The sequence below is a fragment of the Kogia breviceps genome, chromosome 15 (genome assembly GCF_026419965.1).
Source record: "Kogia breviceps isolate mKogBre1 chromosome 15, mKogBre1 haplotype 1, whole genome shotgun sequence".
In the NCBI taxonomy this organism is placed as follows: domain Eukaryota; kingdom Metazoa; phylum Chordata; class Mammalia; order Artiodactyla; family Physeteridae; genus Kogia; species Kogia breviceps.
The window spans coordinates 52,355,166-52,368,401 of NC_081324.1; the positions used below are offsets into that span (position 1 = coordinate 52,355,166).

The following is a 13,236-nucleotide window of genomic DNA, read 5'->3' on the forward strand; positions in this document are numbered from 1 at the left end:
AATTTTTGGCTGTGTTGGGTCTTTGTTTCTGTGTGCTTTCTCTAGTTGCAGCGAGCGGGGGCCGCTCTTCATCGCGGTGCACGGGCCTCTCACTGTCGCAGCCTCTCTTGTTGCGTAGCACAAGCTCCAGACGCGCAGGCTCGGTAGTTGTGGCTCACGGGCTTAGTTCCTCCGCAGCATGTGGGATCTTCCCAGACCAGGGCCCAAACCCGTGTCCCTGCCTTGGCAGGCAGATTCTCAACCACTGCGCCACCAGGGAAGCCTGGAAAAACAGTATTTAATTATCTTGCATCACAAGAAGTCTCCATGTAAGCAGTCTCCAGATGTAGGTGTTTATCATTTATCAGTGTCATCAAAGATGCAGGCTCTTTCTGTTGTCACATCCCTAGCAGGCAGGGTAGCCAGTTATCTCCTAGACACAGGATGGCTGCTGCAGCTAGCTCAGACATCACATTTGTATTCAGAGAAGAAAAAGGCATAAGGAGCGGGGCCAGATACATCTGCCCTTTTGGGAAAGTGAAAGCTTTCTCAGAAGACTTGCATTTATATTTATTGGCCAGACCTGTGTCACATGGTCACCCTGGTTGACTGAGAGGCTGGGAAATCAAGTATGTAGACTTTTCCAATTGTAGTGGAGGCAAGCAAGGGGGAGGGGATTGGTAGTGGTTGTTGGGCTATCCAGGCAATAGTGTTATCTTCTATACCATTCAACATCTTTTTAAAAAAAATTTTTATTATTTATTTTTTTATTTACTTATTTATTTATGGCTGTGTTGGGTCTTCATTGCTGCATGTGGGCTTTCTCTAGTTACAGTGAGCGGGGGCTACTCTTCATTGCGGTGCACGGGCTTCTCATTGTGGTGGCTTCTCTTGTTGCAGAGAATGGGCTCTAGGCGCCAGGGCTTCAGTAGTTGTGGCTTGCGGGCTCTAGAGAGCAGGCTTAGTAGTTGTAGCACACGGGTTTAGTTGCTCCACGGCATGTGGAATCTTCCTAGACTGGGGCTCAAACCCATGTCCCCCTGAATTGGCAGGCAGATTCTTAACTACTGCACTACCAGGGAAGTCCCTCGCCATCTTTTCCCTCCTTTTTTTTTTAAAAATTATTTCCACCATTTATAAAATATGTATATTTTTGCCCAGGTATCACATTAAGAGAACCATGTAATAAAAGCATATTAACACAAAATTGTTTACTAAAAATGCCATCTTTTGGAGAGTTCCTGATTATGTACTTGTAGACTCCCATGTAACTGTGTCTAGAACAATAGCACTGATAATGCCAGTGATTTTTTGCCCATTCAGCATATATTCTGATTCAACAGTGATAATAACTTTCAGTTGGCATGGTTCGGGTGGGACTGATCCTGCCTTTCAGAGTTATCGTGAAGATTGTAAACAAATTATGTCAGGAAGACTGGCTACCCATTGGCCATTGTCAGATTTGGGTAGGTAGTCGCTGACCTCCCTCTACACACAAAAATTATTTCCAGCTAGATTAATGAGATAAGCACTTTTTAAATTCATAAAAGTACTAATGAAAATATGGGAAGTTATTTTCATAATTCTAGAATGGAGAAGTCCTTTTTTAAATTTTTTTCGGTATGCGGGCCTCTCACTGTTGTGGCCTCTCCCGTTGTGGAGCAAAGGCTCCGGACACGCAGGCTCAGCGGCCATGGCTTACGGGCCCAGCCACTCCGCGGCATGTGGGATCTTCCCGGACCGGGGCACGAACCCATGTCCCCTGCATCGGCAGGCGGATTCCCAACCACTGCGCCACCAGGGAAGCCCGAGAAGTCCTTCTTAAGCAAAATATAAAAATGAGAAGCCGTAAAGAACAAAAGTGACAGATATATTCATGTAAAGATTTAAAAAAAACTTCAGTTCTACAAAATTGCCATAACCAAAATTAAAATACAAATGACAGAAAAAATATTGATATTTGCAATATATAAAAGGCTAATATATCAAATAGCTAAAGAACCCCTAAAAATTAGTAATGAAATATCTGATAAAAAATGGTCAAAGGATATACAAGAGACTCATAGACTTATAGCAAGTTTATAAGAAGGTGAACAATCTCACTAGTAATTTAGGAAATGCAAAATTTGAAAACAAAGATATTTGTGACCATCAAATTGTGAGTTTAATAACATACAGGATTAGTAATATACAATGTTGGTGATAGTCTGGGGAAATAGTTACTCAAATTGTTGGTGGGTATGTAAACTAGCAATTATTTTTTGGAAGGCAAAAAATTTTGACAGTTAAAATACAAGAGCAACCATATTTAGCAATTCCATTTTGAAGAATCTACCCTATAGAAAATCTAGCAAGGGTGTGTAAAGATATAGGTTTGTTGCAGCTTTGGACATTCAGGATGACAACTGATTTAGTAGGGGAAAGGATAAATTATGACACATTCACATGATAGAGCCACCAAAAATAATGAGGTAGCCCTTTCTGTACTGATTTATAAAGATATTTCTGATAGGTTATTTAATGAAAAACAATTTATTCATATGTATAGGATCTCATTAGTATAAACAGAAATAAAATATAGCTCTACATGCATGCGATAGTGTGTGTGTTAGTTACAATGAAATGAGCATTTTCATGTGTTGATGTGGAGGGTAAACTATTCTTCCCAGCAGTTCCTCCACACACTAATAAGCTCTGAGAAAGAAGGGCTGTGTTTTAATTATTTCTACATCCCAAGCACTTAGCATATTGCCTGGAACAGAGCAGGTCCTTAGTCAAGACTAGCTGAATAATAGTGGTTTGTATAAGAATGAAAATACTACCTTGCAAGCCGGTTCCCTGATTTGAAAAGTTAATTTTAAGTATATCCTGGAATTTTTTCTAAAACTGTCTCCTCAGTTTCTCTAAGTTATTATCATTAAACATTTATTCAAAGCCTCACAGAGCGTTGTTTTCGAAATAGGGATACAAACGGATACAATGGCTTTCTTTTCCTTCTTTCCTTTTTGACAGTGTCCTATACATTTTTTTTTATATCTTGAAACCAGTGCAAACACATACGTTTTGTTACAGACCCTACCCAGTCGGTCCCTAACAAGGGACCTTCTGCATGGTCTCTTTTGAGCCAACAGCAGAAATAGACACAGATGTAGAGAACAAACGTATGACCAGCAAGGGGGGAAAGCGGCGGGGGACGGGGGGGCGGGTGAATTGGGAGATTGGGATTGATACACTAATATGTATAAAACAGACAACTAATAAGAACCTGCTGTATAAAAAATAAATAAAATTAAGTTAAAAAATTAAAAAAACAAAAGAAAACCAAGACCGAGTTTGGTTCAGTTGGCTTCAGGAGCAAAGAAAAGTTTTAGTCTTTGATCAAAGAACCGAGACATAGGCTACCACCCTAGAGCGCCCACTCTCCCCCATACCCGTCAGCCGGCTTGCTTTGTAGGTCTCTGGTCAGCGGGGAGTGGGTGGAGTTCTCCTGGGGCCAGCGCAGCGGTGCTGCTCACGCTCCAGATCGCGGTGCCGGGCCTAGCACCCCTGCACACGGCCGGCCACCGCCGTCTTGGATTGAGGTGCGCACGCTGCACCTCTGCACGTAGCCTGCTGAGGTGAGGAATCGGCACAGCCACTTCACAGGAGGAGCCCTGGTCTGAAGGGCTGGGTGCAGAGGCCTCTAGAGGAGAGGCCTCTGCACCCACCAAGTGAAACTAGACTAAGTGCAAAGGAAAAGAAACAAAAAAAGGTTAGACTTTATTACCCAGCTTCTATTTTTATTTCCAGGGCATTGTTAATGGACTCTGCTGCTGAGTTGTTTTTTTGTTTGTTTTGTTTGCGGTATGCGGGCCTCTCACTGTTGTGGCCTCTTCCCGTTGCGGAGCACAGGCTCCGGAGGCGCAGGCTCAGCGGCCATGGCTCACGGGCCCAGCCGCTCCGCGGCATGTGGGATCCTCCCGGACCGGGGCACGAACCCGTGTGTCCTGCATCGGCAGGTGGACTCTCAACCACTGCGCTACCAGGGAAGCCTGCTGCTGAGTTTTATACAACAATCTTTACTCTTACTCTGCGCAGTATTCGTAGTGCAATATACTCTCATATTTTGTAGCCCATCCTGTTCTAGTCTGGTCTAGTTTAATTTTCAACTATACCATTTTCCTTTTTTATATTTATTTTAAAATAAATTTATTTTATTTATTTGTTTTTGTCTGCGTTGGGTTGCTGCACGCGGGCTTTCTCTAGTTGCGGTGAGCAAGGTCTACTCTTCGATGTGGTGGCATCTCTTGTTGCCGAGCACGGGCTCTAGGCGCACGGGCTTCAGTAGTTGCCTCACGCGGGCTTAGTTGTTCTGCGGCATGTGGGATCTTCCCGGACCAGGGCTCTAACCCGTGTCCCCTGATTCTTGGTCGGCGGATTCTTAACCATTGTGCCACCAGGGAAGGCCCCCCCCCATTTTCCTTTTTTAAATGAAAGTGGGAAAATGAAAAATTCTCGTTAATTCTTAAACCTGGGCCACGGGTATATGGGACTCACTGCATTATTCTACTTTTTGTGCATCAAATTTTCTTACTGCTTTTTAAAAATTACTCTAACTGCGTACCTTTGACACCCACTAATGGGTGGCAACGTAGTTTAAAAAACACTGGAATTCTAGAAGTTACTAGAAGTTAAAAGAAAGAAGTCACTATTGTATGTGGCAGTGGTCACACTTAGTTGTAATAGCTTCTTTACTTATCCATTTTCCCCCACCAGACTGTGAGCACAGTGAGGACAGGAAACATTTTCTTTGCTCTTCATCTTATCCCCTGGGGCCAGCACGGTGTCTGCCTTGTATTAGGTTTATTATTAATTAATGATACCAAATGATTAATAATACTTGAACCTTAGGCCCTGATGGAAGGGTACATCTTACATACAAATCAGGAGTGGGGAGAAGAAGGGGTTTTGCAGTCTCACTCCAAATCAGAACATCTGTTAAAGCAGCATCTGTTTCCCCTGCAGACTTCAGTGTCAAATGAAGTAATGGTAATTTTAAAAAAAAATCTCACTGTTGCTCTGAACCTAACAAAATGCTGGCCACAAGGTAAACACTCAGCTTCTTAGAACTTAACTTGGAGTCAATGAGGACAATATGCAAGGTCAGGTAATAAAGAATACTTAGGAAATATGCCATTTTAACTCTAGTTCTCACTTAAAAGACAGTGTTTTGGTCCTAACCTTTTCTACAAACAGGCCAACATGTAGAAGCTGGTGTTTCTTGTCCTATTATATAATGTTGATGTCAGTATTGATACCTAATGCAATAAAAATTGCGGTATATAATTGATTTTATTGTTTTTCTTTTAAATTTTATTTCTAAGCAAAGAGATAGATATTTATATATTCAAGGCTTTGTGATATAAAAAATGATGTTTTCGTTTTTGTCATATGCACTTTCAAGCTGTGAATTATTCAATTGTGCTATTTATCCTTATTCTGAAACTAAGAGATACTTTTTCTGGCTCTAGCCTTCAACCACCTAAATGTGGGAATTACTTTGAAAAAAGTAAATGGCAAGAATCTGACAAGACTAATTTACCTCGCTGAATATATCTTTTAAATAAGGATAATAACCTGGATCAAATAAGAAAGACTTCACTGTCACTTAAGACCATGACTCAGTATTAACTTATTACAGGACAACTGTATGTTTGTGCCTTCTATAAAGGGTTGTCTTCCCCTGGGGTTAGATACTGGTACCCAAATTTTGCAAGCAGTACAATAATCATATCTACTCCATCTGTATTTCCAGTTTGCTGTTGATTATATTACCAAGGACTCAGTACCAGCTGGATATGAATAGACAGTCTGTCAGCATATTAACAGATCTGAACAACTACAAAAGAGCATTATTCTCTTTTAAATTGTCAACTTACTAATTGGTTTCTGCAAATTTTAAATATCCCATTTATCTGCTTTAGTCTACCTATGGGCAGACAGTTTCAGATTTTTTTCTCTATATTTCCAGGCTCAAAATGGAGCATGCATAGTGCTTAATTCCTGGACTGATTATGTTTTTTTTCTTCTAATGCCATACGGAAGTGTTCCAGTATGGCCTTTGAAACCTCTAGGTTTTCTTACCAGAGTTAAAGGGACCCTTTGAAAAATATGATGTAGAATAAACTAGTATGTGTTTTCATAATATATATTCTAGAATGTATGAATAGATATTATAGATGATATAGATATCAATATATAAAGTAAAAATGCCTAATATTCTCCATATTTACCTAGAGCTCTTTATAGTCATTAATCATAGTCCCTAGTATTTTTAAGATCATTTCTTGGTCCCACATGCTGCAGAGCAGCTGGGCCTGTGCACCATAACTACTGAGCCTGCGTTCTAGAGCCTGCAAGCCACAGCGAAGCCCGCGCACCTAGAGCCTGTGCTCTGCAACGAGAGAAGCCACCGCAATGAGAAGTCCGCACACCGCAATGAAGAGTAGTCCCTGCTCGCCACTAGAGAAAGCCCACGCGCAGCAACAAAGACCCAGTGCAGCCAAAAATAAATAAATAAAATAAATTTATTTTAAAAAAGAGATGATTTCTTGGCAAAGAAATTTGGACTTGAATTCAGAGCATCTGAGATTGATTCCTGGCTCTGCTACTAATTCACCATGTGACCTGAAGGAAATCATTTATCCTGTCCAGGGTTTGGTTTCTTCATCTATAAAATGCAGATGGTTAAAAAAAATGCAGGTGGTAATATCAACGTTACAGAGGTATTATGAGGATTATAAAGAGATAATATGTAGGTGAAAATGCTTTGTGAACTATTAAATAAAGTGCTATGAAAATGTAATCCCTGGCTATGAAAAGATGTTTACTATTATAAACCAAATCAAAATCAAATGACATTTTATTACTAACGTAGGTTTCTCTATCAAAAACACATTGGGTTTAAGGTAGGGGAAAAAATTACCTGTTGATCCGTGTGGTGATGTTAACCTTGATCCCTTGGCTGAGGTGATGCCAGCCAGGATTCACCCAGTAAAGTTACTAATTTTCCCCTTTGTAATTGTGTAATATCCTGGGGTGGGGCAGAGGGGGGCTACTTTGAGCCTATGCAAATATCCTGTTTCTGTTTAAACTTCTTCCCACTCACTGGTGGATCTTATTTTGCCTGTAACAAGATACTACTGCGTTCTGATAGTTTTTTTCTATTTCTCACAATCCTTGTGTTTATAATTGCAATTCTTTTGAAAGAAAGTACTGTCACTTTTCTCCCCGACCCACCCCATTTCTTTGTTTATTTATTGACATCAGTATGGATTTTTTCCATACTGGGAGTTCTGGATTGTTTCTATGTCCCGTTGATATGCCTTTTTTTTTTTTTTTTTTTTTTTTTTTTTTTTTTTAAAGCGTGCTGGCACCACCAAGCTGCTCTAATCGTTTTTTTCGTTTGTTTGTTTTTTGCGGTACGCGGGCCTCTCACTGTTGTGGCCTCTCCCGTTGCGGAGCGCGGGCTCTGGACGCGCAGGCTCAGCGGCCATGGCTCAAGGGCCCAGCCGCTCTGCGGCATGTGGGATCTTCCCGGACAGGGGCACGAACCCGTGTCCCCTGAACCGGCAGGCGGACTCTCAACCACTGCGCCACCAGGGAAGCCCTAGTCTCATCTTTTATTTTCCCTACTCCAGCCCTGGAATGAGTTAGTTCTCCAAGGAGTCCTGATTCCTTTTATTAAAGAATGGCATTTAAAAACCAAGATCTGAATGATACGTATGCTCATTGTTACTGGGGTCCCACTGCTTGCAGCCCTTTTCAATAGAGGTAGGAAAAAATTATATGTAAGTGCAATGCATGCACATATATCTATACTTATCTATATTTATAAATAAACGAGTCCATACTGACACCTCTGACTCCAATTTAGTGACAATGAATTCCCTTTCCTTATTTGTAATTTCTTTTCTCCAAGTGAGAAACCTGGCTGATTGTCTAAAATATATTTACTTATTTATTGAACAATACAAATAAAAGTAAAGTCGTTTCAGAATTTCTAACCTACACCCCTGTGAGAAACAAATTTACTAACTTGAGTACTTAACTCCTTTCAGTGTGGTTATGTGACTCACTTGTAATACTTATTCATTTGTCAGTATCTGTATTTCACCCTTCTCGCCACATCCTGGTGGGTTTTTAAAATTTATATAAAGTGTATTCTTTGTGGTGAACAGATTTATGGTTTTAACAAATGTATAAATTGTGCATCCACTAAGCACAGTTCCCTATACAAACTTTCTATCACCCGCCTAAATCTCCTAATAGAAACGAATTCTCTCCATCCCCACAGACACTGGCAACCACCGACCTGCTTTCCTCCCTATAGTTTTTTGCCTTTTCCAGAGTGTTAATGTAAGTGAAATCATGCAGTATAAGTCTTATAGGTCTGGCTTCTTTCTCTTAGCAAAATGCATTTAAAATTCATCTAGGGAGAGCTTTCCTGGTGGCGCAGTGGTTGGGAATCCACCTGCCGATGCAGGGGACGCGGGTTCGTGCCCCGGTCCGGGAGGATCCCACATGCCGCGAAGCGGCTGGGCCCGTGAGCCGTGGCCGCTGAGCCTGCGCGTCCAGAGCCTGTGCTCCGCAACGAGAAGCCACTGCAGTGAGAAGCCCACGCACCGCCACGAAGAGCAGTCCCCACTTGCTGCAACTAGAGAAAGCCCGCATGCAATGAAGACCCAACACATTTATTAAAAATAAATAAATTAAAAATAAATAAAATTAATCTATACTGTGATTCAGTAGTTCACTCCTTTTTATTTCTGAATAGTAGTCCATGTAAGGAGGTACCACACTTTGTTCATCCATTTATAACACTTGTTTTACAAACTGGATTGTTTTCAATTCTTGGTGACTATGACTAAAGCTACTATACACGTTCGCATACAGATCGTTGTGTGAACGTAAGTTTTCATTTCTTTTGAGTAGATACGTAGGAGTGGGATTGCTGGGTAATATGGTAGGTTTATGTTTAACTGTTTAAGAAACTGACCAACTATTTTCCAAAGTGGCCGTACCTTGTGCATTCCCACAAGGAATTTATGAGAGTTCCAGTTGCTCCACATCCTCACAGCATTTGGTATTCCTACTTTTTTCAAATTTTTTACATTTTAATAGGTTTTAAACAGCTAAATATTAAAAATAAATAAGTCAGTTCAAGATATTCAAACTACATAGATGTGCGCATTTTGCCATTACCTCAAAATGTATCAAAGAAAAATGTGAAAATATTAATATCAGAAACTGAGAGGTAGAGAAAGGTATGAGAATAGGTAACTTAAGATGGTTATTTTTATACTTTTTTCTTTCATTTTTCTTATTCAATTGCTAGAAAGATTAAATGGTATCTTTGTAATTACATGATAGGCAGAAGTCACTCTGCATAAAAAGATGAGAAAATTGAGTCTGATTTTGACAACTGATGGATTTAAGTCCCCAAAGAGGTAAAAAGAGAGTGTGATTCAGAGCAAAGATGCAGGATTTGGCCAAAGAAAGAAGGGGAGGGGGCATCTTTTTCATTGTAAAGAGAGACAGAGAGGAAAGAACCAGTAATAGAGCATATTTTTCTCTCTTCCAAACCTTCTCTACTTCAATCAAGCTAATCCAAGGGTCCTCCTTTCCCTTCCTATTTCTTTAAAAGCTCCCAACCCTCCAGTCTCAAACTACTCAAGAAGATACAATATTAGAAATCATTCTAATTTAATATACATTTATTGAGTTTCAGATTTGTACAAATATACTAAAATTAGGCTGTGATGGATACTGAGAACCACAATAATGGTGAAGTCAGAAACATGTACTTTTCCATTTTACAAGGTAGATTTTGATAAATATAGCAGATATTCAAAGTGCTTTGGGGATATAGGAGAAAATATAATTATCACAGGAGTAAGGAGTAAGAGGGGCTTCACAGAGAAGGTAATATTTAAAGGAGATGTTAAAGGAATGATAATACTTTTTGATGTGTACAGATGGAAGCAAAGGATTCCTAAGGGAATGTATAAAATAAGTTATAGAAAAGACAGAGAAAGCAAATTAAAGATAACGCCGTTTAAATCATTTTATTCTCCCAGCTGTTGCAATTAAATAACTTCATCCAGCTTGACTTTTGGAGAGGGGATGTTTCAGTCTCAACCTCATGTCTCAGTGACCTCTGAGCAACTTCCTACAGCTTCTTTGTACAAAGAAGGAGGGTGGCATAAACAAAATTCTAGCTCCTCAGAGTAACAGAGGAGGATGTATATTTTTGGAGAACCCTGAGCACAGGATTTAGCAAATCTCTCTAGAGGCAGAAATTCATTAATTGTCTTGTCTCATTAGTTCCCTATCTGTCCTTCCTCTTAGTCAACTGCTAAAAACAAAAACCCTAAAAAAGGTGGATATCAGACACAAAAAACATAACCAGAGCAAATTTTAAATGCCAATTGAAAATTTTTATCTTCCCATTTTTATTTTTTTTCCCACTTTTAATTTTAAGCCATGTAAGCAGAAAGAAGACAAAAACTAGTTGCAGGCATGAGTTGATATTGTAGTTATGCTTACTGTACTAATAGTTAACTGTTCCATGGCTATCTGCAGTCATGGTTTGCATCAGCACTATTACTGGAGAAAACCAATCACCAGGAAGTTATAGCAGAGCAAAAGCATTCGTTAATTCATAAATGCATAAATACATTTTTTAGGTTTATTATGTTACAAATCATGTCTTTAGCCCAAATTAAACAGAATATTTGGAACCTATGCACTTGCTTGAATCAAAGGCAAACCACTGAACAAAAGGGAGTTAGGTCTTGACTGAAATGTTAGAATATTTTGCAGTTATCTATTTTAAGCCACCTACAAGCCATCTGGCAAAAGGAGCTGAAAAGCCTAGCTTTTAGAAAGCCCCTTCCCTATCCCCAAATCTTAAGCTGAAAGCATTATGAAGTGATGTTAAATAATTTACAATTTTAGTTCATATTTAGGGTATTTTTTTCTTCTACAGACTTTCCACTCCATTTCTCCTTAACTCTATTTAAGGCATAGCTCTTGTGAGAGAATCCAACTGCTTAAATCCCAGTTCTATACAGACAAAAACAGTGCCTACCTATTGTATATGTCACTAATTGGGAAATATTTCCCCCATGTTTCACTGACTGTTTAGGAATGGGGTAGAGACCAGTGGGAGGTGAACTATTACAGTTCTAAAGTTCCTGCCTCCATCCCCAAAATCCTCCGAAGAAAGCTCAGAGTAACTGACTTACAACCTACCCTGGTTAGCAGATATTCGGTCCTTGAAACATCCATAAGACATTTGGTCCAAATCAAAAGGTCCTTGAAATCTGCTCCTGTTCAAAAAGTCCATGAGCAGATTTCGTCTGCCAAATGGTTTTGGACAAGACCAAATATCAGCACCTTTTGGCATGGACCAAATATCTTATGGATGTTTTGGACAGGACCAAATGTCCTGCAAAGCCTACCCCAAGAGTAAAAGGTTAAAATTCTGTTCAGAATCCGAAATAGCTCACTCAACGGTGAGAGCTGGGTGAAACAGCCATAACATTCACCAGCCATTTTCAGGAGCTGGTTGTTTTGGAGTGGGGTCACATGATCCTACAATTTCTAAAAACTCTCAATCATGGCCAAATATGCAGAAAAACGGGCCATCAATTAATTACTGAAATCAATCTATTAGAATTGCATATTATTTGTTTCTGAATAGTATAATAGTGTTGAAAACAAATCCCAAAATTGGAATGGGGAGCCAGATAGAAGATCTGCCCCTTTTAACTTATGAGCTGTGAGACCTAGGAAAAGATATTTAACCCCTCTGAAGTTTAGTTTTGTCAACTAAAAATGTGCATAATATGCCATGCTATCACTGAATTGTTATGAGCATCAAATTTAAATCAAATACACAAAAATGTTTATTAACCAGAAAATTAAAAATTGCTAAAATGTAAGATATTATTAGGTGCCATTACTATAGCTTAAGTACTAATAATCCAAAAATTAATATTTATTAGCCGTGCTTTCTGAGGGCCAGTTAAAGAAAGAAATTTATAGTAACTACTTTTTTTTTTTGGTCATGATGTACGGCTTGTGGGATCTCAGTTCCCTGACCGGGAATCGAACCCTGGCCATGGTAGTGAAAGTGCCAAGTCCTAACCACTGGACCATCAGGGAATTCCCTAAGACTCCCCTTTTCAATCACTGTGTTACACTGCTTAAGAAGCTGTGAAGAACACAGCAAAGCAAAAGAATGTGAATGCCACCTATGAAAAATTACAGACAAAAAATGAAACTTGAAGCAGGTGAACTTCAATCAAACTTCGTTTCCCGGAAATTCAGGGGACAAAGAAACATGTTAAAAGACCAAATGGGGTGCAATTAGCAAAAGGAAGAAGTCAGGAACCTTTCCAAATTGCAAGGAAAAAGAAACAAAATGGAGTAAGAAATCAACTACAAAAATATCATTTGTAAGATTTTTTTTTTTTTTTTTTTTTTTTTGGCCACGCCGCACAGCTTGTGGGACCTTAGTTCCCCAACCAGAGATCAAACCTGCACCCTTGGCGGTGAAAGTATGGAGTCCTAACCACTGGACCACCACAAAATTCCCTATATTTTCAGAAATTTGAACACTGACTGGATATTTGACAGTACTGTTGTGCATGAGAATGATACTATGGTAATATTTTTAAAAACAGCCCTGAAACATTTATAGATGAAATATCTCAGATCTGCTAGAAAATAATCCAGTGGGTCATGGTGGGGGGTAAGGGTGGGGAGATGGGTGGCAGTACAGATGAAACGAGTTTGACCATAAGTTGACAATTGTTGAAGGTGGGTAGTAACTATATGGGAGTTCAATGTACCATTCTATTTTGCATGTTTGAAAGGTCAAACAGAATGAAAGTGGCATACAATTACACTAGGCATACTTATTCTAAGATGAATATAATCAATCACCATCTACCAAACCACTTCAAAATCCTACTGAGTAGTCAGTACAGCATATTCACTGCAAACTATTAATCAAGTAGATACTGAACACACCCGTGGTTTTTGCCTCACTCCTTAATGCAATGGGGGGGGGATGCACTGTCACAACCAACTTGCTCTGCTATAAACTCATGTTGTTTGTCACATATATTGTATAAAGACTTGCCAAATCCCATTTTAAACCTCTAATAATGTGTAGAATTGTTACCTTGATGTTTCACCCAGTCCTTA

General features: G+C 39.5%; 1 non-coding gene across 1 annotated transcript; it reads right to left on the reverse strand.

Moving 5' to 3' along the window:
* Positions 1-12,117: 12,117 nt before the first annotated feature.
* On the reverse strand, positions 12,118-12,189 carry TRNAE-UUC (transfer RNA glutamic acid (anticodon UUC)). Its single transcript has one exon. It is a non-coding gene; the product is annotated as a tRNA-Glu (tRNA).
* Between the last annotated feature and the right edge of the window lie 1,047 nt (positions 12,190-13,236).